Source organism: Nothoprocta perdicaria, unplaced genomic scaffold (genome assembly GCF_003342845.1).
Source record: "Nothoprocta perdicaria isolate Ctin4 unplaced genomic scaffold, notPer1 scaffold_31, whole genome shotgun sequence".
Taxonomy (NCBI): Eukaryota; Metazoa; Chordata; class Aves; order Tinamiformes; family Tinamidae; genus Nothoprocta; species Nothoprocta perdicaria.
The window spans coordinates 2,274,607-2,299,898 of record NW_020455544.1 but is presented as its reverse complement, the minus strand read 5'-3'; the positions used below and the strand labels follow the sequence as shown (position 1 = coordinate 2,299,898).

Sequence of the window (25,292 nt, the reverse complement as noted above, 5' to 3'; positions counted from 1 at the left end):
CTCTGAGCACTCAAAAGAGCTTTCATTTCAAATACTGCCATCCATATAATCAAGTCCCTTCCCACAYAGTAATTTTAAAAAGTCAATACATCATAGAAGTTTTTAAACAGCTCAATACAATAATTAAAAGCTTCCACACACCAGACACTTGAGACATCAGAAAAGAAGCCCAAGCTTATTGTGCAAGCATGTGCACAAATGGACCTAACAGACTGGAATGGTTCCTTCTCTGGATCATTAAACTGCAAAGTAAGAAGGATTTACATAGACTCAGAAGACTCTCCTTAGAAGTCTACCAGAGTCTACTGTTCAAAAATCCCATTTTAAATAAATTCCTAATTACACATCCAAACCCAAGTAGAAATGCCAAAATACTTGCTTATTCAACAGGACATGCAGGCCCCAGAGCCATTACTGAGAACCAGGAAACTTAACTAACTTTTGGTTCATCTCTAGTTTGCAAACTAATCTGCAGACCTGGCTCAGTGCCAGCATTACCATGACAACCATAGGGGGAAACCATAGGATCATAGATGGGGACCACACCATAGAGACTGGCTGCCTGCTCACATGAGATGTCATCTCTGATCCATGCTCAGCCAGCAAGAGCGGGACATGGCTGGAGGAAAAACAAGGGTACCCTTCCTCGAGTCCCTGTGAGCTCTCCAGACAGCATGAGGAACAGCTTTAGCATTAGGAGCTCAAGAAGCCAAAAAAAGCAGAGATGCTTGGAGGAATGAGCAGGCAGGAAGAGCTGTTTGGGACTCCCTTAAGCCCCTCTGCAAAAACGGGTTTCTACAAGTCACATGGCAAGACCACAGTATACAGTGGTGTGACAAAATGGTGTCTTTGTCCTGACCTTGCTTTCATGCACTAAAGATTTATTCCTCATTTTATCACCCCAAGGCACCCAGGCGACCTTGTCATGCTGTATCACTGTGTTCACATGCACTGGTGCTTGTCTGTTATACACATCCTCCTGAGCACTGCTTTGAGAGTAAACACCATTAGAAGTMCATCATATACGCACATTTATCACCACATTTAAATAAGCCACTACATGATGCTGAAACTTTCCAATAGAACATACAAACTGTAAAGCACTACTAACATTTCTGCTAAAGCACTGGCCCATATAATATGAAAGTGTTCTAGGAGCAAGCTATAAAACATTCAATATCAGATTATCTTCTCAAGCCTCATATTCACTGCCTTCCTCAAACCAGTGCAAGAATTCTTATTTTCAGCCCACTACAGAAGCTGTTTTCATCACACCAGCCCAAAGGGGGTGGGAAAAGGGGCAATCCCAAACCTCACGTTCACTCCTTCCAATGAAGGATGGGCCCCAACTCCTAGTCAAGTCAGTTGGGAGCAAGGACACTTGGCACCTCTAGTAAGATTTTACTACAGGGCATCATCAGACACCCTTTTAACAGGCCTTGACTCTGGGCAGTTTATTTTGAAACAAACTGTTTGTGCATAAAGGAAGCAAAAATAACCCCACTCTTCACAATAGATCTAATTACAAAGTGACACAAAACTGCAGCATTAGTCTGAAAGTGCATCTTAAACATTAAATATTTTACTCAGCTCAAGTTCTGCATTCATTGTTCCAGTATATCCCATGCAGCAATTCTGGATTTGCATCAGGATATTTTGATCAGAATTCAGACCTAAACTACTTATGATTCAGCTACAGAACACGGCTGATATCATGAAGAATGTCTAAYGCTATGAAAAGGCAAACAACAGATTTCTCCTCTCCACTCTTCTAATACTAGTGATTATGTCCCTCAAAGCACTATGCCAATAGCCATCATGAAAAAGGATTACTCAAGTTCATAGAGATTAGAATAACACATCAAGTAAAGCAGTAGAAAAACGAGTTACCTTATTTTTCATTAGAAAAAGCAGATTTCCTTTCAGTCGGCACCATCTCTCCCTCGGTTCTGTATGCAAAAAGTAAGAGAATAATAAAATTTTGCCTTTGCCCATTAAATGCTTCTTCAAGCAGATGCATTAGTAATAAAGGTCAGAAGAGAAAACCATTAAGAGCAGCAGTGAGGCAGCCCCGCTCAGGCRCTGCGTGTGCAACACGCTGCTCCGCGCCAGCTAACTGCCCCAGAAGAGCTTGTCACCCGGCAGCCGAGGGAACTGGCGGCTGCAGCATCTCCCCGGCTGCCTTCCGCCCGCTTCTCCCTCTCCTCGCGTAGCAGCATAACAGCCCCTTCAGCACGGAACTGCTTTTGCTCCCGTCATTTCAGGAGATAAAATATAATCCTTGTTAGGACAAAAAAAATCTAAAACATGTACTATCTTATTGGGAGATGTACTATGTTATTCGGATCAGAAGACACTGATCCAAATTGACAATTCCCAGAAAATAAAGAGGGAGCAAATAAGGCTTAGATATCTATAGCAGCTTTGCTATTGTTATTTCACTCTTCATGGAGATCCTTACCTACCAGGAAGGGCACATGCACTTGCGCACACACAGGTAAGCAGCCACAGGCTGCAAAGAGGATGCTTCAGAGCTCTGCGGTGGGCAGAAGAAACAAACCAAGAGATACTCCAAAATGAAAAGTTTCTTGCTAAACTAGCCAGTATTTTAAAATTACATCCATTCCTCTGTGAAATATTAATAGAGAAAGTCAAAAGCAATTTCCATACACAAAGCTTAACATTACTTCCAAAAGAAAAGGAACAACCTTCCTTCTTTTCTATTTTTGAGAGGACTCATGAAACTGCCCAGGCTCCAGAGAGCAGTGGCAGCCTCTATCCACTAACAGGGAGACCCCAGGCAGCTGCACCCTTTGGCCACGTTGCTCCCTTGCAGCCAGCCACCACCTGACACACAAGAGTGACCAGAGGGATGTCTGATTACACTAAAAGTAAGAAGAAACTCTTTTCCTCTTGGTTACTTTGGTGGGCACTGTTTGAAAAATWGTCTTCCATCAGTGCTAGAAGGCTTCCACTCACAAGCACATGCATGTACAGACAGCAATTTGCTACATGYGAGTTGGTTTGCTTCTTTGTAATTAGAAGAGATGCTCCTGGATCTTCCCAGATGTAAGCATAAAGCAACAGAGAAAGGACCACTTTAAGAACTGCCACGTTYACCAGCTAGAACCTAATCCTGATGTCGCCAGCACCGAGCCTAACCAGGCCTGGCCGACAGCRTGGGTCACTGCTCAGCCTGCCTGTGGCAGCAGGACTAGGGATCCTGCCACATCCACCACGCTCGCTAGCCAAAGGCACCTGCATAGGATGCTCAGGCATCTCCTAAACATCGAAAACAGGGTAGCCCAGGGGCTGGCCCAGCTCACCCATGCCACGTCCATCAGGAACAGAGCTCACCACCACCAAGGCCTCCTCCCAAGGCACACGGCCTGCAGGGGACTGGAAGCCAGAGGAATGTCCTCCCACTAGAAACCCTGCTGGGGCCACAAGAGCAAACCCTGCTCTTCAGCCCACATCTTCCTTGGAAAAGACATTTATGCCCCATATGTGCCACAATTGGTTTAAATCCTTCAGCATAATCAAGTCCAACCACGCTTGTTTTTCTTTTTTAAAAAAGCATATATATGTCTGTGTAACTAGCTAGCAACTGAAAAATTTTGACTATCAAAAATGACAATTTGCTATTTTTGAGAATGYATTAGAAATGATTTCTACATCTAAGCAATATTTGTTCACCAACAGCTACCTAGGGAAAAGGTCATTTACTCAGGCATACTGGAAACAGAGAGGCACATTTAATACAGGATTGTAAAAACCAGAAGTGGTCTGCAAAAGAGCTGGCAAAGGACATAAAAAAACCTGCAACGCTAAAACAGAATGCAAAGGGTTTTTTGTTTTGTTTTGTTTTTTTCTCCTGACAAAAACCTGGATATCTATAACTAATGACTGGTGACTAACAGTCCCTCACAGCACATGCCTAGTTCTGGTCATCTGCAGCTGTTTCTCAGCTACAGCTGAAAAACCTCATGAAGTTAAGGCTTTCAGTTTACTYACCACTTTTCAAAAAACACTGAACATTTGCTTATCAAAAGGTCTTTTGTTACTGCTCAGCTCATACCAGTTGATTCAGGAGTTTGACATAACACCCTTCCCCACTCCCCTGGCCACTGAGCATTGAGGGAATCCCTATGAGCCCCAGCTCTTCCGAGGCAAACACAGCTGGCTGGCGACCAAAGGGCCACCACTCACCTTCCTTTCCCACCTGTGAGGGCAGCCTCATCCAGTGCTGGGCTGTGCRAGCAGCTACTCCAAGCTACTCAGCACCACTCAAGACTCAGCAAATAGGAAAAGGAAAAGCAGGCAGAAACACACACTTAGTGAAACAGGAAAACGTAGCAGCAGTCAGACATGCACATCAGCCACGGGTAGTTGTCACTGCAAATCACTTTTACCTATTAATTTTTCAGCTCCAACCACTCTGCAAATCTTCAGTTTTCCTTCCTTGTCAAAACAACCTGGTGGCTGCCTGGCCAGCAAAGCCAGATCTTTAGCATTGAATCGCATTGGATTGCCAGGGAAGAGGATGAGGGCAAGTAGGAGATGGAGGAGGGCAATAACGATGCTAATTAGCCTGCTGAAGCTTAGCAAAGTCTATGCAGCCAATAGGACCGTCAACTGAAAAATTAAAAACAGAAAGAAAATAAAAAATGCTGCTGTTTAATGTGACTGCCAGTCTGTTGGGCACATCAAACACTGCACRGAAACAATGTAATAGAGGAAAGAGTTATAGGTAAGTTTTAAATTGTGAAGAAAAATGTGATCTAGCTTTCAGCACATTAACTTTACAAACAAGTTGTAATTTTATGCAGTTTCTCCACATGATTTACCAATACTGATACCATATTTTGGCTCGAGGCAGCCAAATGTCTAAGGAGCTCAGGCAGTCTTCACCAGKAGGGACAGGAGGCAGCAACAGGTTACCCTCTCATACCTGTACCAAAACTATATCTCCAATCAAATACAAAGCATTAGTTATTACATCTTCTTCATATACATACTTCAGGAGTCATGTTTTGCTATATGGTCACTGATCAGAACACTAAGTGTTGACCTTTTGAAAACAAGAACAATTCTTATGGAACACTTCTGYTATTTCCAAAGAAAACTCTCTCCCCGTCCCCCCCGCCCAAAAAATCCGTTTTCACTTGTCAATTTTTCCATTAGGTTTCATAGTGAGTGTTTAAAAAAAAAAGGGAGTGTGGGGAAGAAAGCATCAGATCTGACAACTAATTCTCTCAGATTCACAGCCTTACTTTTAAAACTTCAGTTAGAGGTAAATTCAGTAGTTGCAGTTTTGGCAAGTGAGTGGAAGCTGTTTGGGATTTGGAGGACAGATTTTTCTCTAATTTGCAATTACTATGCTACAATTTCACACTGCTGCAAGGAGRAGAAAATACAGTTAGAAAAATAATTTTAAATAGTTCTTTTTAATCAACAAAGGTATTCATTCATGCCCAACCCTACTGCAAAGGGTTCTCTTCTCAATACCACCCTCATGCAAGCAAGGTGTCCGAGATGGCTTTTCARTGTCCTGTACATCCAAAGCCACAGGGCAAAGTCTTCAGCACCTGGGGCATTCAGAGCCCCACGTCTCCCCCACGTGCATCTTTCCATCCCACGCAGAAGCCTCTGGTGCTCAGAGGGCAGCACCACGCCTGCTTTCACACCCACAGCAGTCAGCAGGCCCACATCTGGGTGCACTTCACTTGTTCCACCACGAGCTGAAGGACAAGTTRCATGACCTGTGGGCTCCTTGATCCCTGCCCCACTTCATACCCACTTGCACTGATCAGGGTGGAATGGCCAGGAGTACGAACAGGCTGCTGTGCCCCAAACAAGCCACCACGCAGGTGCAGCTGCTGGCCCGTGTTTCCTAAACTCAAGGACCACAACAGCAGGGAGAGGCGACTCGCACAGCGGCCAGAGACCTGGCCCGAGCCGTAACCGCATACTGCAGAGGCAGGCCCTGCTGCAGCAACGTCCAGCAGCAGCAAGGGGGAAGCCACGCCGGCCACCCGATACCCGAGACAGAGTCATAACTATCCTTGCAACAAGCAGCCTACAACACATAGGTTACTCACAAGCAATCCCAGAGTCTGTAGTTCTTTTTATTAAAAAAAATTAACAGCAGAGCTCAGCGTTTGCAATAGACCTATATGCTTTTAAATACAGAAGTTCAGCAAGGCAGGTTTGCATGAATTTCAGTCGCACATTTGTAACATGCCAACCTCTCTCAAGCAATTTAGAAACCTGCCACTGACCTCTCTGGAAGCCTGCATGTTTTACAGAATACATAAGGAACATGCATAGTTTTGSTTTGTGCACCAATGGATTGCAGTTTACTTTATAAACCCTTTAGAAATCTACCCTTACAGGGTCTCCCACTAGACCAGTACATTAGGTTGCTTCAGCCCTTTCATACTGCCTGAAGGAAGTCAGACCTTGTCAAACTTGTTCAATAAATCTTCCATCTGGGACATCAACAGAATAAAACTTATGCTCTCAATGCTAAGACAACTCTATTCACTCCAGTCTGGTGCTGCTTACATGCAGTAATTGGTGCAACACACRGGCACCTGTGCTCCACATAGACCTGAGGCCAGGCACAGAAGAGCATGGGAAGACACAAAAAGTTCCCAGCTGCATCTTAGAAAGCTTTGGTTTTCCAGCAAAGGGAAAAACAGAGCAGCAGAACAACCTTTTGGGCACCTGAAAAGGCTATTAGAAGGAACATTAAGAAGCTCCAGGAAGAGATACACATACTGATTTGGTAATTATTTTTCAGAGCAACTGGTATACCCCTTGCACTTGCTGAGGTTTTAATAAAGCAGTAACAGTGCAGAAAACTATTTTATCTGTGCATCTATTGCCCTGCACAGGAGCTACARCAGGTGAATCCCATAGGGCAGTGAAAACCTTTGCAACCACCTGCTTACTGCACAGAGTAGCTGCAAGCCAGCCAGGCCAAGGGCTTCACAAGGCTGCAGCCACCACCACATCYATCCCAAGCAGCTCACCAGAGAAGCTAAGCTAAGCCAGCACTATCTGCACAGTATTCAAACCTGAAAGGCATAAAAGCATCRTGAGATTCAGGGCTGTGTTGACCTTTGCAACCTGATGACCATTCCAAGTCAACCGCAGCCAACATAGCAACAACACTAAAAATTAAGGGTAACAAYCTCAAAATCATTCTGTTTTCATCTGCAGTATTGGCTCCCCTCCTTTGAGAGGCAGGAAGGATTTTTGGCTCAATACCTCACTTTTGTTGGCTGCATTTCATAATAAAGCCGTCAGTCAGGGAAACTACTTAGTCATATATTGCCTTTAAATATCTCTCCCAGCTAATCTCTTCCTGTGCTGACCTCTGCTAAGTAAAGATACTATGTTCAGTTATTTAATACCCATGGTTTGAAGGACAAGTATTATTTAATGCTCATGGTTAGAGCAACGGCTCCACTGAAACCAGAAATCTGACCATTTTTTGCCCACAGCAGCCCATTACTGCACTCAGAGGCAAACCAGAGCAGGCAATTACTGAGCGAGTGACCAGGAATGAAAGAGACAGAGGAAGCCAAGTCTTCAGAAATAACCACTTCAGTAYAGAGGATAGTTTCAACAGCCGACAAAACATAGAAATAAAATCTCCCAAAAGGTTATTTGCAGTTATAGCTCACACGATTACTTTCTAAGGGAAGGAAGAGCCAGAACCATCTTACTCACATGAGGCAAAACAGGAGCTGAGAGCCATCATGACTGCTAAGCGCTAGGCTTCTAGTTGCACATCCTGCTCACCATAAGAGAGGCAACCATTTTAACCATTCCAGATAAACCCATCTCTTTCCATGTTCATAAAAACTACAAGGGAACCAAAACTAACAGTATGTGCAAGTAATCAGAACTGACTTGCATGGTTCAAAAAAAAATAAGATTTGTCTTGAGTTAAGATTTGAATTTAGCACAGMTGACTAACGTGAAAAGAGCTACACATGGAAGCTGCAACTGATCTTTCCCTGTTGCACCCTGCAGAACAGCTACTAAGACAGGACTTCCTAGACTGGAACAGTGCCAGGCTATAACTGTGCCAAGCTGTGGCTACAGGTCACCAGTGCCCATGGTGCTCCATGGCTGAAACTGTCACCCTGAAACAACACTTGGAGCATCATCTTTCAGGCTCCAACTTCTCTTATGCTCTAGCATAACATACAGCACAGCTCAGCACTAAAGAAATTAGAGCATAAGACTACACAGCTTTCATCAGCGTCCCATTTAATGCCGGGTATTTAGGTTAAAAACTTGTGCAGTGAGCTAAGTGTTAAAACACAGGCTTTCCAATGATGCAATCTTCTAAGCCTTTAAAACAGTCAATAAAATCGGCTACCTGATTTTACTAGTTTAGCAATTTCAAAGASGAAAAAGCACTGTAACTTACTTCTGCAAGTCCTCAGAGACCCTGCCAAATATATTTTAAAGCTCCCTTTTCTTSCTTTGAAGAGGCAATATTTTTAGTTCACATCATTTTATATTAAGAACTTCTTTAATCTTTGAAACACACAGGGCGGGAAGTAGCATTTGGTAAGAAAGCTTCAAAATTAGCCCATTATTTTGTCTGCAAAAATGGTATTTATCCCTCCCAGCAAAGGAGAGTTGTTGTTAATTCCACATACTGCCTCTATATTTCACCTTTAAAGTAATTGGGCCATAAAATATAGATAAGACATTACTCCCTCCCCCATTAAAATTCCCTGTCCAGGACCGATTCCTGAACACAGTCAATACAGAGACAACAAAAATTAAAGTGAGGCAAGCTTTGAATTTGCAGATGCATGGGAAAATCTAAAAGTCTGTACATCTTAACCTGTATTTAAATTTTATCTTAAAAAATATTGACAGTTGACTGGTCTATAAAGGAGAAAACTGCCACGGCTTACATATACTCAGGGCCTGCAAATAAGGTTGCAGGGAAATTGCCAGGTGGCAACTTCAATATAAAGCAACTCAACACTAAGATTTTCTTGCAGCAGATGTCTCCTTTTAATATTTTCTTCACCAAAGCAGTATGGGTCTTACTCTACATATCAGGTTTTATTAACTGTTTAATTATCTACAAAAGACATTTAAGTTATTCCTTTCTGTATAATAAAAATTTCCATTGGTTGCATGCAGCTGTGCATGTCTTTGGCCATGGAAAGTTCCAGTTTATTTCTAACTTAAGCATCATCTCATTTCTGTTTCCTGCTTATCTTATTTCCCACCAGCAAGGCCAAAGCTGGTCTGGTCATATATTGTCCATATTTTTCACTTATATCTTGGTAAGCTGCCACTGCCATTGTAATTTAAACAGACATCCCTATTTCACATGTTATCTCTGTTACTTCCTACCATTTATTCACTTGCCAACCATTGTGGCCTTAAAAAAAAAGAAAAAAAGAATTCAAGGTGACAAGCCTACAATAGCAAGCAAGCAAGTCATGCCATGTGTGCCAGGACACCCTTTTACTGAGATTTTCCACTTTGGACAAAGCAACAGTAACCTAGAGCAATGATAATTAAGCACAGTTATTTTAGCAGAGTCTTGTGCATAGAAAAGGGGTAACAGAAGCAATGAATAGTTCCCCCTTTTTTCCATCACACAGTGGTCATTCCAGTTGCATTCTACAGCGGAGGGCRCACACACTGTTGTTCTGATGCTCTTATCTTTGTCCTGCGCTGGTTCTCAGATCTGCCTGCCCCAAAAACTATACTCCAGCCCTCTCGACTCTCCCCAGCCAGAGCCAGCCCCACACCAAGAGATTSGAGGCTGGGGCATGGCCTTTTGGAGCACCCCACAAACCAGCCAGCAGAGATGCTGACTGTAGCAGGCAAGCTCCAATAAAAGTCTAATACCAACCAGACTTTGAAAATAAGATATTAATAAAATCACAGTTGAGATCAGCTATTATATTTGAAGAGTAAAAATAACAAAAATGTAGGCTTGGCTAGATGGAATTCCCGTTAGCTGAAAAGCCACCACCTCCGCAGCTCTGAGYGGCTGACATCCACCCCAGTGCAGCCAGCAGCCCCCCAGCTCAGGCAGCTGCCCAGAGCTCAGAGGCAGCCGTTCACAGACACAGATGATCCTGCACTTGGCTTCCCCTGGAAGGAGTTGCACTACGGGCAGCCGCAGCCTGGCACACCCACTGCACCCATACTGATCCAACTGAGAAAGAGCTCRGCACATAAACAGCATTTTACAGCTGTATGAGGGGCCCTACTACGTTCCCAGCACAGTCAACAACACTGTGCAAGGCCAACGGTTGCACAGGAGSAAGATTTACTGAGCACTGCCAAATTCGAGCAACTCAAAGCACTCACAACCACAACTTCCTCTGGGCTTGAGCCCCTGACCTGGCCTGGGTGCAGACCAGGCTCCTGTGCAAAGGGAATACCATGGAGCCACAAGGGCAGCTCAAGGCACTGAGCATGATGAAACCCACCAAGCTGTCCCCAGTCACCCTGGCTACTTGGCTGAAGATACACTAGGGCCTCAGTCCAACACCAAGGACAGAAACATGCACCCACACGCAACCCTGCTGCAGAAATCAAGCACCGAGACAGCTTAATGCAATGAGGCAGGCACAGCCACAGGGCAAGATCCACACACAAACAACTTCTGCACAGTCCTTTCAACAGTCATCTCATATGTCTGAATTCCTACATGGTCCTTCTTCACATATCTGAAGACAGTTTAAAGCAGCACTGTCCTAAGCTCCCGTTTCCCCCAGCCCTCACGGGGCCTCAATGAGCCCATTCAGCAGCAGGGGCTCCAGAGCGAGCCCCTCAGCTGCCCTGTCTCTGTGGGGCTAGCAGCAAAGCCAAACGATCCAAGTTATTAAACCAAACTAAAGCCAGTGTTGCAGACCTCTACTCAAACACCTGTGACTTCGTCTCTTGTTTCAAAAACTTCACCTACACTCAAAGCACCTTGTTAACCCAGATGCAACCACAACTCCAGGAAGGCACTTTCAGAACAGTCTGACTCAAGCCAAGTATCAGGATTTCATTCACAACAACCAAGTTTGTGGTGGAAAGTTGCCTTTCTCTGTCTCCAGACACACAAGCCCTGTGACCTCTCATTTTGAGCAACAGAAATAAAGCCAGTGAGGTATGAGGTGCTACGTACGTGGAAGCAAACAAGCCCAGAGGCAGCCATGCACTACAGCCAGTGACCCCCAGAGAAGGGGGCAGACACTGACCAACTCCAAGGAGTTTGGGCAGTACCTTAAAAACAGCAGCAGGCTCCTCAGCCACCTCCAGTGCTTCATGGGGAATCAGAGCAGCTGGGGCATTTGCCTCTGGAAGACTTGCTCCCTGTCTCTTCCAATATCTATCCAGATAAACAAAGTAGAGGCGACCTTAAAATACAACATTGTTGTGACATCAATTTTACAGGCCATTTTTTACTGCGGCAGACATAAATCACTGGGCTAAAGCTGCAGCTTATTCTCCATAACATASAGGATTTGTTTTAAGTCTTGAAATACTTGCAGACACTGAACAATTTCAAATTTCTTAACCTTTGTTACTTTGCTTCATATCCTAGAAGGAAACAGCTTCCACATACTTGACATCTACACTGATAGCAAAAAGGACCAACACTGATGGGAGACCAGATTGCTGAGAAAGCTGCTCTCCACTCTTACCCTAAATTCATGAGATTCCAAGTTCACCTGAGCTCTAAGACTGCAAGACTGCACAGTCCAACTCAAGTTACCCAGAGGAAGTAAAATAGAATTTAACATTTAAAAATACAGATATAATGAGCAAAGAATTATTCCAACTTGATACATTCAATTTCCAACAGCTCTGGAGTTAACTCTGACCTTTTAGAGAAAGGGTATTGATTCCACTTTAGTTCTCAGATAGGCCTCAAGGGGGGGGGGGGAGAAGAACATTTTTCTTTAAATAAATCCTTTTGGTGTCTGTCAGAGGTTAGCAGAGGCCTCAGCTTGACCATCCCACAGGTAGGCAGAAACTAAGACCTCACTTGTGCATTTTCTAACGAAACTGCATTTTCCTTAACCACATCTATACTGATAGAAGGAAAGCAAAAAAAAGGAAATTAGTATTTTAAGGTACTACTTGGTTTAGATAACTAAAAGTCTACTAAAATAACAGAAAAAAACTTTAAGTATATTCTCTGCTTAAAGAACAGCTCCTGAATTTTCAGGAATATCTGGATACCTATCTAATTAAAGAGATCTCACATTTGAGAAAGCATTTACTGAATAAATAAATCTAGAAAATGGGGTTTTAGTGTTGTTATATTAAAGAGAAGCGATACCTTATTTTAACAGTAGCTCAGTAATAACAACTCAATTTCAACAGGCAACCATGGTCTCAATTCAGCAGACGCTACTGTGTCACCTAGGGAAGGGCATAATCAGGYAGAGATGCCAGAGTACGAGCCATCAGGAAAAAGAGAACTGCAACAAGAACAACAAAATTACAGAACACACAAGTGACTAGAGGAAGTTGCTGGTTTCTATTTGACAACTTCAACAACAACCAGCAATTTACTGACTTTTGCCTCAAGATCAGCAAGACTCACAAGATACAAATAATGAGGGTTAGGTATTTTAAGGAATAATTGAATATACTCAAGACTACTTGACATGCTTTGTGTTTTTTTTTTTTTCAAGCCAAGTAACTGAGAGCAGATCTCCTTAAACTCATCCAAAGGGAAAAGACAGAGCCAGGGAGCACTAGGARGGGACCAGAGCAGTGGCCAGGAGCCGAAGCAGGAAGGCAGGACACCAGCAAGTGCTCCCCARATGCCCATTTCAGAGAGGGCTGGTGCTACTCAGCCCCATATTCCTACCCACAGRAGTGCTTTTTTCTCAGCATACCCASAGCAATGGACCTGACAGTGGGCTTCCTGGCTTCAGAACTGCCCCGCTATGACGTGTAATCAACACGGAAACACCATTTGTGCAAAGGCCAAAGCTGCTTCGCCCTTCCCACACAGACAGTACAGCAAGCGTAACACTTCACCCCCAAAGTTGCCTTAAAATCGATCCTCTTGAATGATAGTTACGCTACCTCRTATGTCAGTTTTCACTAGCCAGAAATACTACGGAGGAAAAAAGAACTTGTATTTCTTCACTTGTGGGCTGGATAATAGATCCATATGGTTAGCTAGAGTTACCCACTCTGTAACATACAATATCCTACCTTCTTTAGCTACCAAGATTCACAGGGGTCACAGGCTTTGCAAGAATATCTAATGACCTTAGACCATATTGAAACAGTGATAAATAGCTCTGCTAAACAGAGCACCAAAAATATTTTTCTTCAACATAAAAATCTCATGTCAAGACAAAACACCCTGCCACAACTTAGAGCAAAGCAAGGCTGTGGCAATCAGGCAAAACAGTTCAGAAAAGCCAAGAGTTGGTCTCAAGAAATTCATGCTTGTAAAGCACTGAAATATTTGGGTAGAGACTTCAGTGAYATGGTGCAGGGTTTTTTTAAATCAGGTGTGACAGAACTGAATGAGTGGTTTATTAGACATTAAACACCACCTTTTTAGTGGAAGAAGTGCTCTTGGCCAGGCCCAAGCAAAGGAGGTGCCCAGGAGCACAAGCCCAGACCTTTTGGCATAGAAACAGATGAGGCCTGAGCGCAAAACAATTGGGTTTTCTGCCTCTTTTCCATCCCTAGTAAAATCACACCTGAGTACCCAAGCCAGAAAAGCAGCTCAACAGCTAATAGAACRATTATCATTTCCATCTTAATCAGACCTACATGCTTTGAAGGCTTCTCAGCTTCTACAAGACCCTCTGGCAAGAACTAATGAGGAAAGTCAGCCTGAAGGAGARGAGCACCACTTAGGAGACCAACAAACCTGAAACACCAAAAGAGAGTCCAACTCACAGAAGTGTAAACACAGATCAGAAAGAAATCCCTCAGAGCTTCATCTTTTAAATCACTGTCATGTGAGAGTTTAAAAGGCAAATCCCTGTGGYTACAGACAGGCTACTCTTCTCTGGCCCCACTTGCTGCACCATCACAGCAGAGCACCCACCACCTCAGCAGAGGGCCCACAGGCCCTGTTTACAACTCAAGGAAGGTGCCCTTGACTTTCGCTTGCAGCGTAAGACAACAAGGCGAGAGCACCTCGCTGCTCCCAGGGCTTCATGGAGGGGCTTCAAGCAAGAAACAGGCTCTCAGAAAGAGGCCTTCGAAGACCTAGTGACTATGCTCAACAGCAGCCTGCTTCAGAGCTGTTACTGCGAACACTTACCAGTGACAAGTACTGGAAAAGGATATAAACACCACAGCCATAGAGTCTAGTGGCTACATAACCAAGGTCTTGGGCTTTTCTCCTTCCCTCCACCCCTCATCAAGTTTTCTGACATTAGACTAAATTACCTTGGGAACAGAGACTCTTTTGACCACCTTGCTGAAGGCAGAAGTGCTCTTCAGAACCAGCACACAAGTTTAAACAAAGATGCTGAAGAAATCAAGGCTTTAAATTCTGCTGCTCAACAGCTGCTGCCTCAGCCCAAGGAGGAARCTTCAGGCACACAGGTCACAGCCCTCATGGGGCAGGATCTTACAGGCATCTTCACTCCTTTACCCAGGGTGCTTTTTTAAGTCACTATAGTGCCTCAGCACCTTCCAAGAGAGACAAAAACAAATGTGTAAAAATCTTGAAAACTACTTTCTCCCCTAATTTCCTCAAAGCAGCCAGGCAATTAGGAGCATTAGTTGGAGGATATGCAATGTCAGGTTGTTCTGCTTSTTCCCTCCATACTCCTCCATAACCCTCCCCGCCTCTCAACGYGCAGGCTTAAAATATATTTATAAAAGGAAAAAAGGAACATCRGTATTTTGTCTAGAAAGCCACAGAGTTGGCAGTTCCTTTGTACCTTTTCAGTAAGTTAGGCTGTCACCTGATTTCTCCTGCTCTAGCAGACATGCATACACACACACACCCCAAAAAACAAACAACACCCCAAAGCAAAAGTAACAAAAATACCGTTTTAAAAAACTTTGCAAAGAGTTTAGTCCCAGGAAGAGCACAGGAGAAGCAACACCCTTGCCATCTGCACAAGCACCCAGCCCAGCCACACCAGACTTATCCAGCAGATGGACAGCATAGGGGCAAAGTCTGAGGGGGGGGGGGAGGGAGATGTTATTCCAGCTTTCCCACCTTTGTGCTGGCTTTGAAGGGTTGCACAGGAAGGAAACACTCTCTGATGGCCTTTCAAGGACAGAAAGGTGATCGGGGTCAGAGGCAAATCAGCTACAAGAGCAGCCACTCGAAAGGCCTGAAGCCCTGCAAGACCTTTCTCTTGATATGAGATGACAGATTTAAGGCCACTCTTATGAGCACTATTTCAACCTAAAAGAACTTAATTCTCAAATTAGCAACCCCAGCCCTCAAATTAGCTGCCCTCCCCAGCTCATGGTACAAGCAGACCATGGCCACCTACTTGTTCTTGCCAAGCAACCAACAGTCCACGGACCAGATGACTCCAATCACAGTAGAACTTGAAAGCTGCAAGAGACCCTTGGGTTATCAGGCCTTGAGCTCCTCCTACTACAAGCAACAAGGGACTCAAATCCTTGGTCCATTTGYACTATGGAGCTAAACTGAAAGCTGCTGGATTTCTGCGTCTCTGTATCCCCAAAGGGCTGCTGTTCCAGCACCCGACAGCTTTAATGGCAACAGCCCCCGATGATTTCCAGCCTAAGTATCTTTTATGTCCCAATTATCCACAATGTTATCCAACGTTGACCTTTTCCAGCAAAGCAAAAAAGGAGATGACTTAGATATATGGTAGAGTACAAAGTCAGCCAAGTTTTGTATTTTCTTTTTTAGTCTTTTTAAGCCTTCCTCTACAGGGAAGGCTTTGCATTCTTACCAATCTTTCATTGAGCCAATTTCAGTTAAATTCATCTCAAAAAAATGCAGGTGAAAAAACATACAGAATATTTAAAAAAAACACACAAACCTGAGCTGAAATAACAATATCTAAGGTCAGCTTCCCATGTACTTGCCTCAATTTATTTTTTAAATAGATGCCAACCACTRTATCTTGGCCATACTACCCATAATTGGAAACACCTGCATCCCCATCCAAGTTGTAGAAAGCTCTTGCATCACAATAACATTACCAATAACTTTAATCTTTACACCAATTAACCCTACTCAAATCCAGCCTTATACCTACTATAAAAATTCAGCAGCATCTCAGGAGAATCTCTTACCAWTTTCAGCGAGTAGATTTCAATCTAAGCAGCTTTGGTTCATTTTGGCTGTCCCTAAGTTACAGCAGGGTTCATCCCCTATTATAATTCACTAATCTCCACTTGATAATCTCTACTCCTAGTTCTCCTGAAAAGGTCAAATGCTCTAAAAGGCATCTTCTGCCATGACTGCTGGCCTGTTGTTTGACTGTGCTGTCCTATTTAACACTCTGCAGTAAATGTGTCTCAATTCTATAGCCCAGGTTCCTGCTATTTATGTACAAGTGTTTCAGCTTTACATCCACACAACCTCAAGAGCACACACACATCCCCGTTAGATCTTTTCCACAGCTCTCCCTTTTAGGCTGCTGCTCAGAGCAAGAGCAGATTGAAGAGGCAGCCCCAAGCTCTGAATCCCATTAGGTGAGTTCCCACAAACTTCAAGCCTTCTACTCCTCTCCCACTGTGCTTTCCCATGCAGTTTTCCTCCGGCAGTTCTCCACATCCCTGCCCCATAGGTTTCTGAGCACAAAACAGGTTAGCAGTTTTCAAGAGGCTCCCTGGAATTTCCCCCTTCATCCATCTTTTCTCTGCAGCTTCATATAGGTTACTGGCCTAAGCATCATGCATTGCCTGCAGTTTCTATTTGCTTTCCTAACCATTAATAGCTGGAAAAAGTTTCCATGGGGAAAAAAGTTAATTTCTAAATATTCTCCTTTGAAAAGTTAGCATAAACACTGCTAGATACAGAGAATCCAACTGTCCTATTAGAAACTGAAGTGAGAAAACACTTCAAGCTGGAAGCTGAGCATAGTCACCAAGAAGTGTGAAAGATTTTCATTCTCTATTCACAGCAAAACAACACAGCCCTAACCTACAGCGCTGCAAGAACACTACTGTAATAAGAAAGCTCCCAATCCCAAACGGTGGCTTGTCACTTTTCTTAAGCAATAAGAAAGAAAATCATGACAGAGTGTGAAAGCAGCAGCCACAAATCAATACTCCAGCACTCCCCACATGTAAAATGAAGTCAGAAGCAATTTAGAGCAAGAAACAATAGCTTGTGCTGTCTCTGTCACTAGATTTTGGCTCTGAAAGAAACTCAGCTTACTAAAAGAGAACATGGTAGGCGCAAACCCGCGCAGCAGCAGTGGAGAACATCTTGGTTGCTTGCACAGGAGATAACAGAAGCGGACACACATTTCAGAAATTTTAACCAGCTCATGTGGCACTTGTAAATTCTTGGAGATTGGCTACTTTTGTAAGTTTGGATGAAATTCAGTATGATATTCAGTATGTTTGGATGAAATACTCATTCTATTAGGATTATTTTTGAGATAAAACAAGTTCCCCATAAAGAAGAAATAGCTCCTAAAAGTATAGGTTAATAATGTCCTATTCCTTTTATGTTTTTATTAGCAAAATATGATGTTTTGCACACATACTTCAAGTCTACATGAATATTTCACCCTCAATTTAGTCTCCGTTTAAAAATTCWATCATTAGTTGAAAAGGTGAAAAGCACACTCCTTCCATGCACTTCTTATCATTGCAGGAGAACTGACAGAACAATTGCTGGCAGTTTTCTTTATACTTCAATATGATCTCTTTATAAGAGAAGGGGGGGCAGGGAAGGAGAAGAGGAGCAGCAAGTGAGGAGAGGTAGCACATAGCTAAGTGCAAGGATAGACTTATCAATAACTGACTTTACATCCAGGGAAGATCCAACCAGTGCACTACCAAAACATTATGTGCAATCCACATCAAATAGATACACACATATATAATGTTTACCTACTCTGAATAACTTCATTTCTTCAGATCAACCCCCACACTGGGGATGTAAAGACATGCATATGCAGATACCTTTACCACTAAGCTTCAAGKCATGTTGTTGAAAATAGTCTGTTGTTTTTGGGCTCAAGCCATACCACCAAAGCTCAAAACCTTAACGCTAAGGTTACAACTGCACCTTTCAAAGTATTAAACGTGCCAATGTCCACCAGCTTCCTTCACACAATTTAGGTKCTATCCATCACTTCTTGGAACAGAATCTCACCTGCTGAACAGGAGTGGAAGAGAGGGACATCTTTATGTATGAAACGAAGCTCGGTCACAGCCCTAGCAGCCAGCAAGACAGAACTGCATCTATTGCTACAAACAGGGCAAGAGGAACCAGCTCCTACCCCGCTGCTGACTCCGCACAGCAAACTCTTTGCAGGGCCTTTCCGTGCCATGAGCTCACTCCACAGGCAGTGGGCCCCACTGCAAGCACTAGCCCACCCCAGTTCTCGGCTGCTCAGCCCTCAGCCCAGCCTAGCGCGACAACTTAAATTCAGGCAGAATTTGGGATGTACGTTTTCACTCAAACACAAACGCTGAATAAGTTGGCTATAACATGCAGTCAGACACATATGTGGCAAAACCCAAAGAGCTGCTCTGATGCACACTAGCCTTTTCTTGAAGGCCAAACCAGGAATTCTACTGCATGGAATTTACATCTGGATTCAAGTTTCTCTGAGCAACTGATAGGTCTTAAGCTGAAGTTAGACTTGGCATACTCACTTAAACACACATGCCTGACACATACTGGCTATACTTATAATACATAAGCCAACCAAGTATTAGCCCTGACTTTTTATTATTAATCTCTTTTCATTAATATTTAATGAAATATTTACTTTTTATAATATTTAATATTTATTATTTAAATATTTAATATTTTTTAAATCATCATCTAGTTGAGACTGAGATTACTTTGAAGATAAACTTGGCCCCTGTGAGCATTCAGCAAAAGCAGTAGGGGTAAGGAAGCCAAGAGCTGCTAAGAGAACTCAAACCGCAGGCAGGAACTCTGGATAGTATCACATTGGGGGAAAAAATACACTCCTGTGATTTAGTCTGGGATTAGACAGTGGGTAACACACTGGTTCCTTGACTGCATTTCTACATTACCCCTCCCAGTCACAATAGGAAGTTATTTGCACCAACTTAAATTTGCTCCTTATGAACATATATACATGCATATATGTTTGTGTATATATATATATCTCTCTTTAAATATTGATCAAGCTATTCATGTGCCAAAGGGAGAAAATCTGGAGCCTAGGTGCTTATCCTTAAATGGAAGCTAACAAGGGTTACTTACCAAACTTTTAAGACTTCCTAAGGACTTTAGTGGGATTTGTGTGTATTACACCAAATAATGCAGCCTGTAGAGCACAGAACAACAAATTCTTAACAGAACAGACAGTACTAAAGCATCAAGCTAAGGAGGAGAAAAGAAACAAGCCACATCAAACAGTAAGTTAGGAGATAAGAGACCAGTTCAGAGCTTTAGTGGCCCACACACACACAGAGCCAGAAGAGCTCTTAAGCAACCTAAGGACATAGAGATAACAGAGGTTATTTGTGTAAATTCACAATTTCTAAGTGTTGAGAGTATTCCATATCCAAGGTAAACACACTGCTCAGGATGGCCAAGCCGCTCACAGCAAGYCTCGGAGCGCCAGCCCCTTCACTCCGAGGCCCAGCCGCCTTTCCATGGCCCTTGCCAGGCTTCCTGCAGAGCAGCACGCTGGCTGGATGCCAACACCAGCATCCGGCCTTGCACCAGCCGCCTCCCGCCCGTTAGAAACATCACCACTGCAGTCTGCGCCCAGGGAGCCCATGGGGGTGGGCAGAGTGGTCTTTTTATATTTTTACAGCTATGTGTCACTGTATAATGACAAGTGATGCTCTATTAGCAAAGTACCAAGCAGTTTTTCTTATTCAGACCTAGGATACAAAATGAAATTAAGATAATCAGGAAGTAGCAAACCAGATGTGAGATTACTGAATCTTTAGAAATATAAAGCTGTTGAAACTTTTTTTTTCCATTTTTAAGTGAATCATGTTATTCAAATACCACACTGTAAATAAATACTAATAAAAGGTTAGCAAATTGTTGCCTTTCCTATGGAACAAAATTGTTAGACGTATTAGGAAATGAACACAGCATTAGGACGAGAAGAAAAGTTGCTTTATGAATTTCTCTCAAATCCCCTGCCATAAGGGACTTGATACAATATCACAAATTTTGCATACCACAGAGACTTTACATGTTTTAGACAACCATGGTGAAAACAAAATAAGTTACAGAAAAACTGGAGGACAAGAAAGAATTGTTTTTTTTTTTTTTAATCATGAAGCCACAACCTAAAACCTGTTAAATAACAAGGTCTTAATTAAAATCACTTTTGCATTTCTGCTGCTGCTGCAGTTACCCTAGCTCCAGAGTCGCACCAGCATCTCTGCTGAGAAGTGTGCATAAATACAACCAGACACAACTTGTTTGGTACTCAGTCATAATCACCAAAAGGGAAAAAGTTAAAAATGAACATGAACTTAAAAAATGAAATTTTAAAAAAAAAAAAAAAAAAAAGGAAGGAAGGTCTTCCCTCCCCCCCTCCATCTGACTTAAGAGCTGGCCACCTCCATGCCCATCAAGACCAGCTGGCAATGATCTCTAGCAGGCAGAAGTATTGACAATTCTTTCCAGCACGTTCTTAGATGCTGACACAGAGTTGCTCAAGTGACCCTCTGATATTCTGCAATGAACCTTTGCCCTTAAATGGAGACACCTGAAAACTATTAATGGGGTCTTCAAGCTGCTGTAATAGCCAGGCCATTTCACAGTGAGTGGAAAGGAATTACTACCCTTTCAAGTATCTTCTTTTCTCCAAACAGCAGTAAAAGCTGAACACAAAATAGTAAGCAAGCCAGCACTATATAAAAACAAAACCAAGAAAAACAGCTTCATATGCATGGCTCCCTCCACACCATCCCCACCTGGTTACGATACAGAGGGTAAACGAATATGTGAGCATCCCAGCACATACTTTTCCCTGCTGCAGCCACAAATAGAGGCTTGACTTACTCTAACTTAATATAGAGCTCTGCTATAACACAGAGCTCGCAACTGAAATGCTCTCCCTCCAATGYAGGTTACAAGCCCCAGCTGATCAAGCTGCTGTCTCCTGCACTGTAAACAGAGCTCAAAGTGTAGTGGTACTGGGAGGTACTGGGCCCTGTTCAGAGGCGCAAGGAACCTGTATTTCAGAAAACCCACCTGTGCCCAGCAACCCCAGACTGGGCTCTGCTCCCCACAGCTGCACAGGGGCCAGGAAGGGCCCGGCCCAGATCTGCATACTGTGGGGTTCATAGCTCTGTTTTCCCCTTTCAGACCAAGGGAGGGGAGAGCAAGGCATGTGGGACACGCAGAGCTGCCAGACACCACATGGCCACAAACACCTAGCAAATGCATCAAGCTGCTGCAGGAGACACCTGCTGCTAACCAAAATTGCTTTGCTGAGACTCACCCTGATGAGGTATTAACAATAACACCATTAGCAGCCTATTCAGAGCCTGCTTCCAGGAAAGCAAGAGATTTCTCACTCAGTAGGAAACCCCACTGATAATGAGAGTCAGCACAAGAACTCCAGCAAGTTAAAGGCACAAAGGACACAGCAGACCTCAGCTGCCCGCAGCCAGCTCACATCAGCAGCCCAAACAGCACCACGCAGGGCACGTTCCTYATGGCTCTCTTGAGGCTCCTGCACAAATCAAACCTGGTTTCCAGCCCTGACTCCTCCAGAAGCCCAGATGGCTTCCAGGCACAGCTCAAGGCTTCCCCTCCGGAGCCAGGATGAAAGCACAGCAGGGCCACTCAAGGCATAATAGGAAAGTGCTACTTCTAAAAACCAAAAAAGAGATTAATACACAGTTGCCTTACCTGGGCTTCACACCTCAAGAGAMTGCCTTGAAGAAATGAGAGCTGCCTCAGTTTCCTTCTTTCTCCTCTGAATTTTCACATTTCTGCAAAGCTCCTCACTCAAAAGCAGGCTCTGCCCGTTTGAGCAGAACCAGGTGAGAGTTTGCCTGCTGTTCACTACTCTTCCTAATCCGTTCCAAACGCTTCCACCCCCACCAAAGAAACCCTATGTTTAACCTCAGCACCTGTTATATCAACACAAATCACCTGGGCACCTGATGCATCAACACAAATCACCTGGGTGATCAGCACGATACAGGGCACCTGCCCCAAACAAGGGAACAGCTCCTGGGCTGCTTTCCCCTGCCATTTCACATTACCTTGCACAAAGCCAGAGGGCAAGGATCTTGGGATGCTCACTAATAAAACTTGGAATTAATGCTGGACTGGTTCATCTTTTAAACACAGCTGAATCATAATCCCTGAAGGTTATGGTTCTCTGTACTTGAAAGGCTGTTCCTGGTGGGATTAATTCTCATAATAGCATATCCAATCACCACCATTAAACAAATAAAAGCCTCCTAATCAAGCAGATAAATGCATGCAAATAAGACRGCTCCTAAACTCTGAAAGGACTCTGTACCACATCTAGAGAAGACTGTGTTATTCCTTAGCCTAAAACTTAAGCAAAGCTTTCAGAAACAAAAACATCTCTCTGCTCACTCAGAGCACTAATAATGGAAATCCAGCTGCTCCTGAATTTCAGTAGTTTTCTCCTGCCAGTCTTCTCTAGTCATGTGAGAGCACCTAATCCACCCCACTGAGTCCGATTACAGGCTTGACGTGGCTAACGATGGGCTGCTGTCACCCTCCTGCGCTTCAAAGGCAATAAAATAAATCATATTCCTCGGCTGAGGCCTTTGCAAGGTGGTCCTGTATTCCTCAAAACCATGGTAAATAAAACAGGCCCTGGAGATTACAGACAGAGGGAGGCTTGTGCACCGGCACTGCTTTACCCCGCAAACGGCTCACCAACAGCTGTACGACTTCCATCCACTCTTACTCCTCCTACACCATAGTTCTCGGCTGTATGCATTTGAGTTAAAAGGGAAAAAAGAAAAGAGGAAAAAGGAAAAGAAGCCTGTATCTTATCTCAGTATTTTCATTAGATCAGTCAATACACAACAAATCTGTAGAGCATACGCTTAGAATACATTGACAAGGTCAGTGATATAGCTAACAGTTCATGAAAGAGTGACCTCTGCTTCCTCGCAGGACTTCATTTTGAAGGGACAAAACTCTGGATCCCCATGTTGGGGATCCAGTCACAGAGTTCTTGGGCAGAGCTTACAGACTTAGCAGGTTCATCCATTCATTTTCTTGAAGAGCTGCAAAGACATTGGATGCATCCACATGCTGTTCCTTTACTGAGGAAAAAGTAATTTTTCACTTCTAGCAAGAAAATGATACTCTAAGTACTGTACATCCTCTCACTTTGATGGAGCAATCCTTTTGTGCCGAGACTGCCTCCCTGGAAGGGTAGGAAGAGTGGTAGGAAGAGTAGCTACCACTAGCTACTTAGCTACTAGCTAACATGCCTGGTTTGGAGGCAAGAGAGGACCAAGCAACTTATTTTTCCTGCTCCTCACATCCCACTGCCTCCACCAACTCAAATGATGCTGAGGTGAACGGATAAYGGAACAGAAAGCAACAACTGATCAACTTGCTGATTTTTTTTCAAATGAACCCTTACATCTAAGTATTACTGACAGAAAACATAACATCACTTTAAGGAATCYATTAGATTATTAAAAGAGTCTGTTTAAAGAAAAAGTTGGATTGCCACTTTGAGGAAATTTCTTAATTACGTTCATATTCTTAATAGCATCCTTCATGCTCAGGTGAGCTGCAGCTTCATTTATATTTGAAAAAATAACTCAAAACCAAATTGCAAGTTCAGTATTTTTCATTGCTGAAGCAAAATCTGTGGGGCACAGCTAACTGTACTATTATGTACTCTCCAGCAAGAGTGCCAAAAATGCATACACACATTGCAGCAGTCTAGGCGCTTCCGTGGTAGCATCCCTGTGAGAGATAGCTAGGGTTTCTGGCTACCCACTCAAAAAAAAAGCTCAAAAAAAATGAAAAATAAAAGAAAAACAAATGCTTTCACAACTGGCATGGTACTCTTTGACACAGAGATGAACACATGCATGACAGCTTGCATTAAAAGCCTCAGCAGATAAGATTTATTCGTTATTAGCTGTGTTAATTGTAGCATCCTGGTCAAAATGCAGTCTGACTATGAGCTATATATGTARAATTCCATAGGCAGTTTCAGACGAATGTTATTCTCAACTTCTGCCCTTGATGCTGTTAGTTCTGTTATATGGCTGCTGCATTTCACCTCAACATAGTAAAAATAAATAACTAAAAATAAATCCAACAACAGATTTCAAGCCTACATCTAGCTCACGTGCAGTGGAACCATTTTGAAGCGAAGAAGAAGGAAAACAATGTCTAGGTGAAAACATCTCCTCTCTTCAGGGCTTATCCTAACAAGGAGCTGTAGGTACCATGGCTGGTCGCAAACTATCACGAGCTTTCCTCAGCAAGACACTCATCCACATCCCGCTTTACGCCGCAGAGCGGGGCTGGAAGCCAATCTGGGCACCACAGGAGCARTTTACCCAAAGCACCTTACGCTCGGGCTAATCTGGGCAGCACAGAGGCTGGAAGGCAGCAGCTCGGAATGGACATAAATTAGAGCAATCCCAACTGAGCCTGAGGAGAGCAACGTAACCGTTTGTGCCTTGGTGCATTCCCAAGTGCCGCCGCTGGATTTCATGTGTTGGAAGCAGCTCAGCACTGGGACATCTATTTAGCTAACAGAAGAAGAGCCCTGAAGAGAACGCGTGTCTCAGGTTTCTGAATAACCTCGCTCTGTCTGCAGCGCGGCTGGCCCGACTTGCCACAAAATACAGCTGTGCCAACAGCTGCCACCCGTCAAACAGAGGCTGGGGGAAATTATTATAGGACATTACAGCACTATTTACTGCTGTTTATCAGCTCCAAAGCAAAGCACTTGCAATATAAAAATACTAAAAGAGAACTTAATGCCAATACTCACTTTGCAGTGGCCATGTTTTACTGCAACAGCTCCTCGCCCTATCTGGCAGGGCTGAGGATGTCTCCTGCGGGTCTGCCAGTGTCTGCCAGGGCTATGCCCTTCAGTTTGCTGTTTTTCTTACACAGCAGACATCACTCAAGATGATTTTAGTGAATG

The 25,292-nt window shown here is 43.5% G+C and overlaps 1 long non-coding RNA gene across 2 annotated transcripts in view; it reads right to left on the bottom strand.

The window, feature by feature from the left end:
* LOC112950128 overlaps positions 1–22,215 on the bottom strand; it is a 43,321-nt gene extending 21,106 nt beyond the window's left edge. For both annotated transcript variants that reach the window (XR_003249961.1, XR_003249962.1), the window contains exons 1-2: positions 22,028–22,215; positions 1,891–1,949 (exon numbers count right to left, since the gene is read on the bottom strand). This is a non-coding gene — a long non-coding RNA (uncharacterized LOC112950128). The remainder of the gene's footprint in view (positions 1–1,890; positions 1,950–22,027) is intronic.
* Between the last annotated feature and the right edge of the window lie 3,077 nt (positions 22,216–25,292).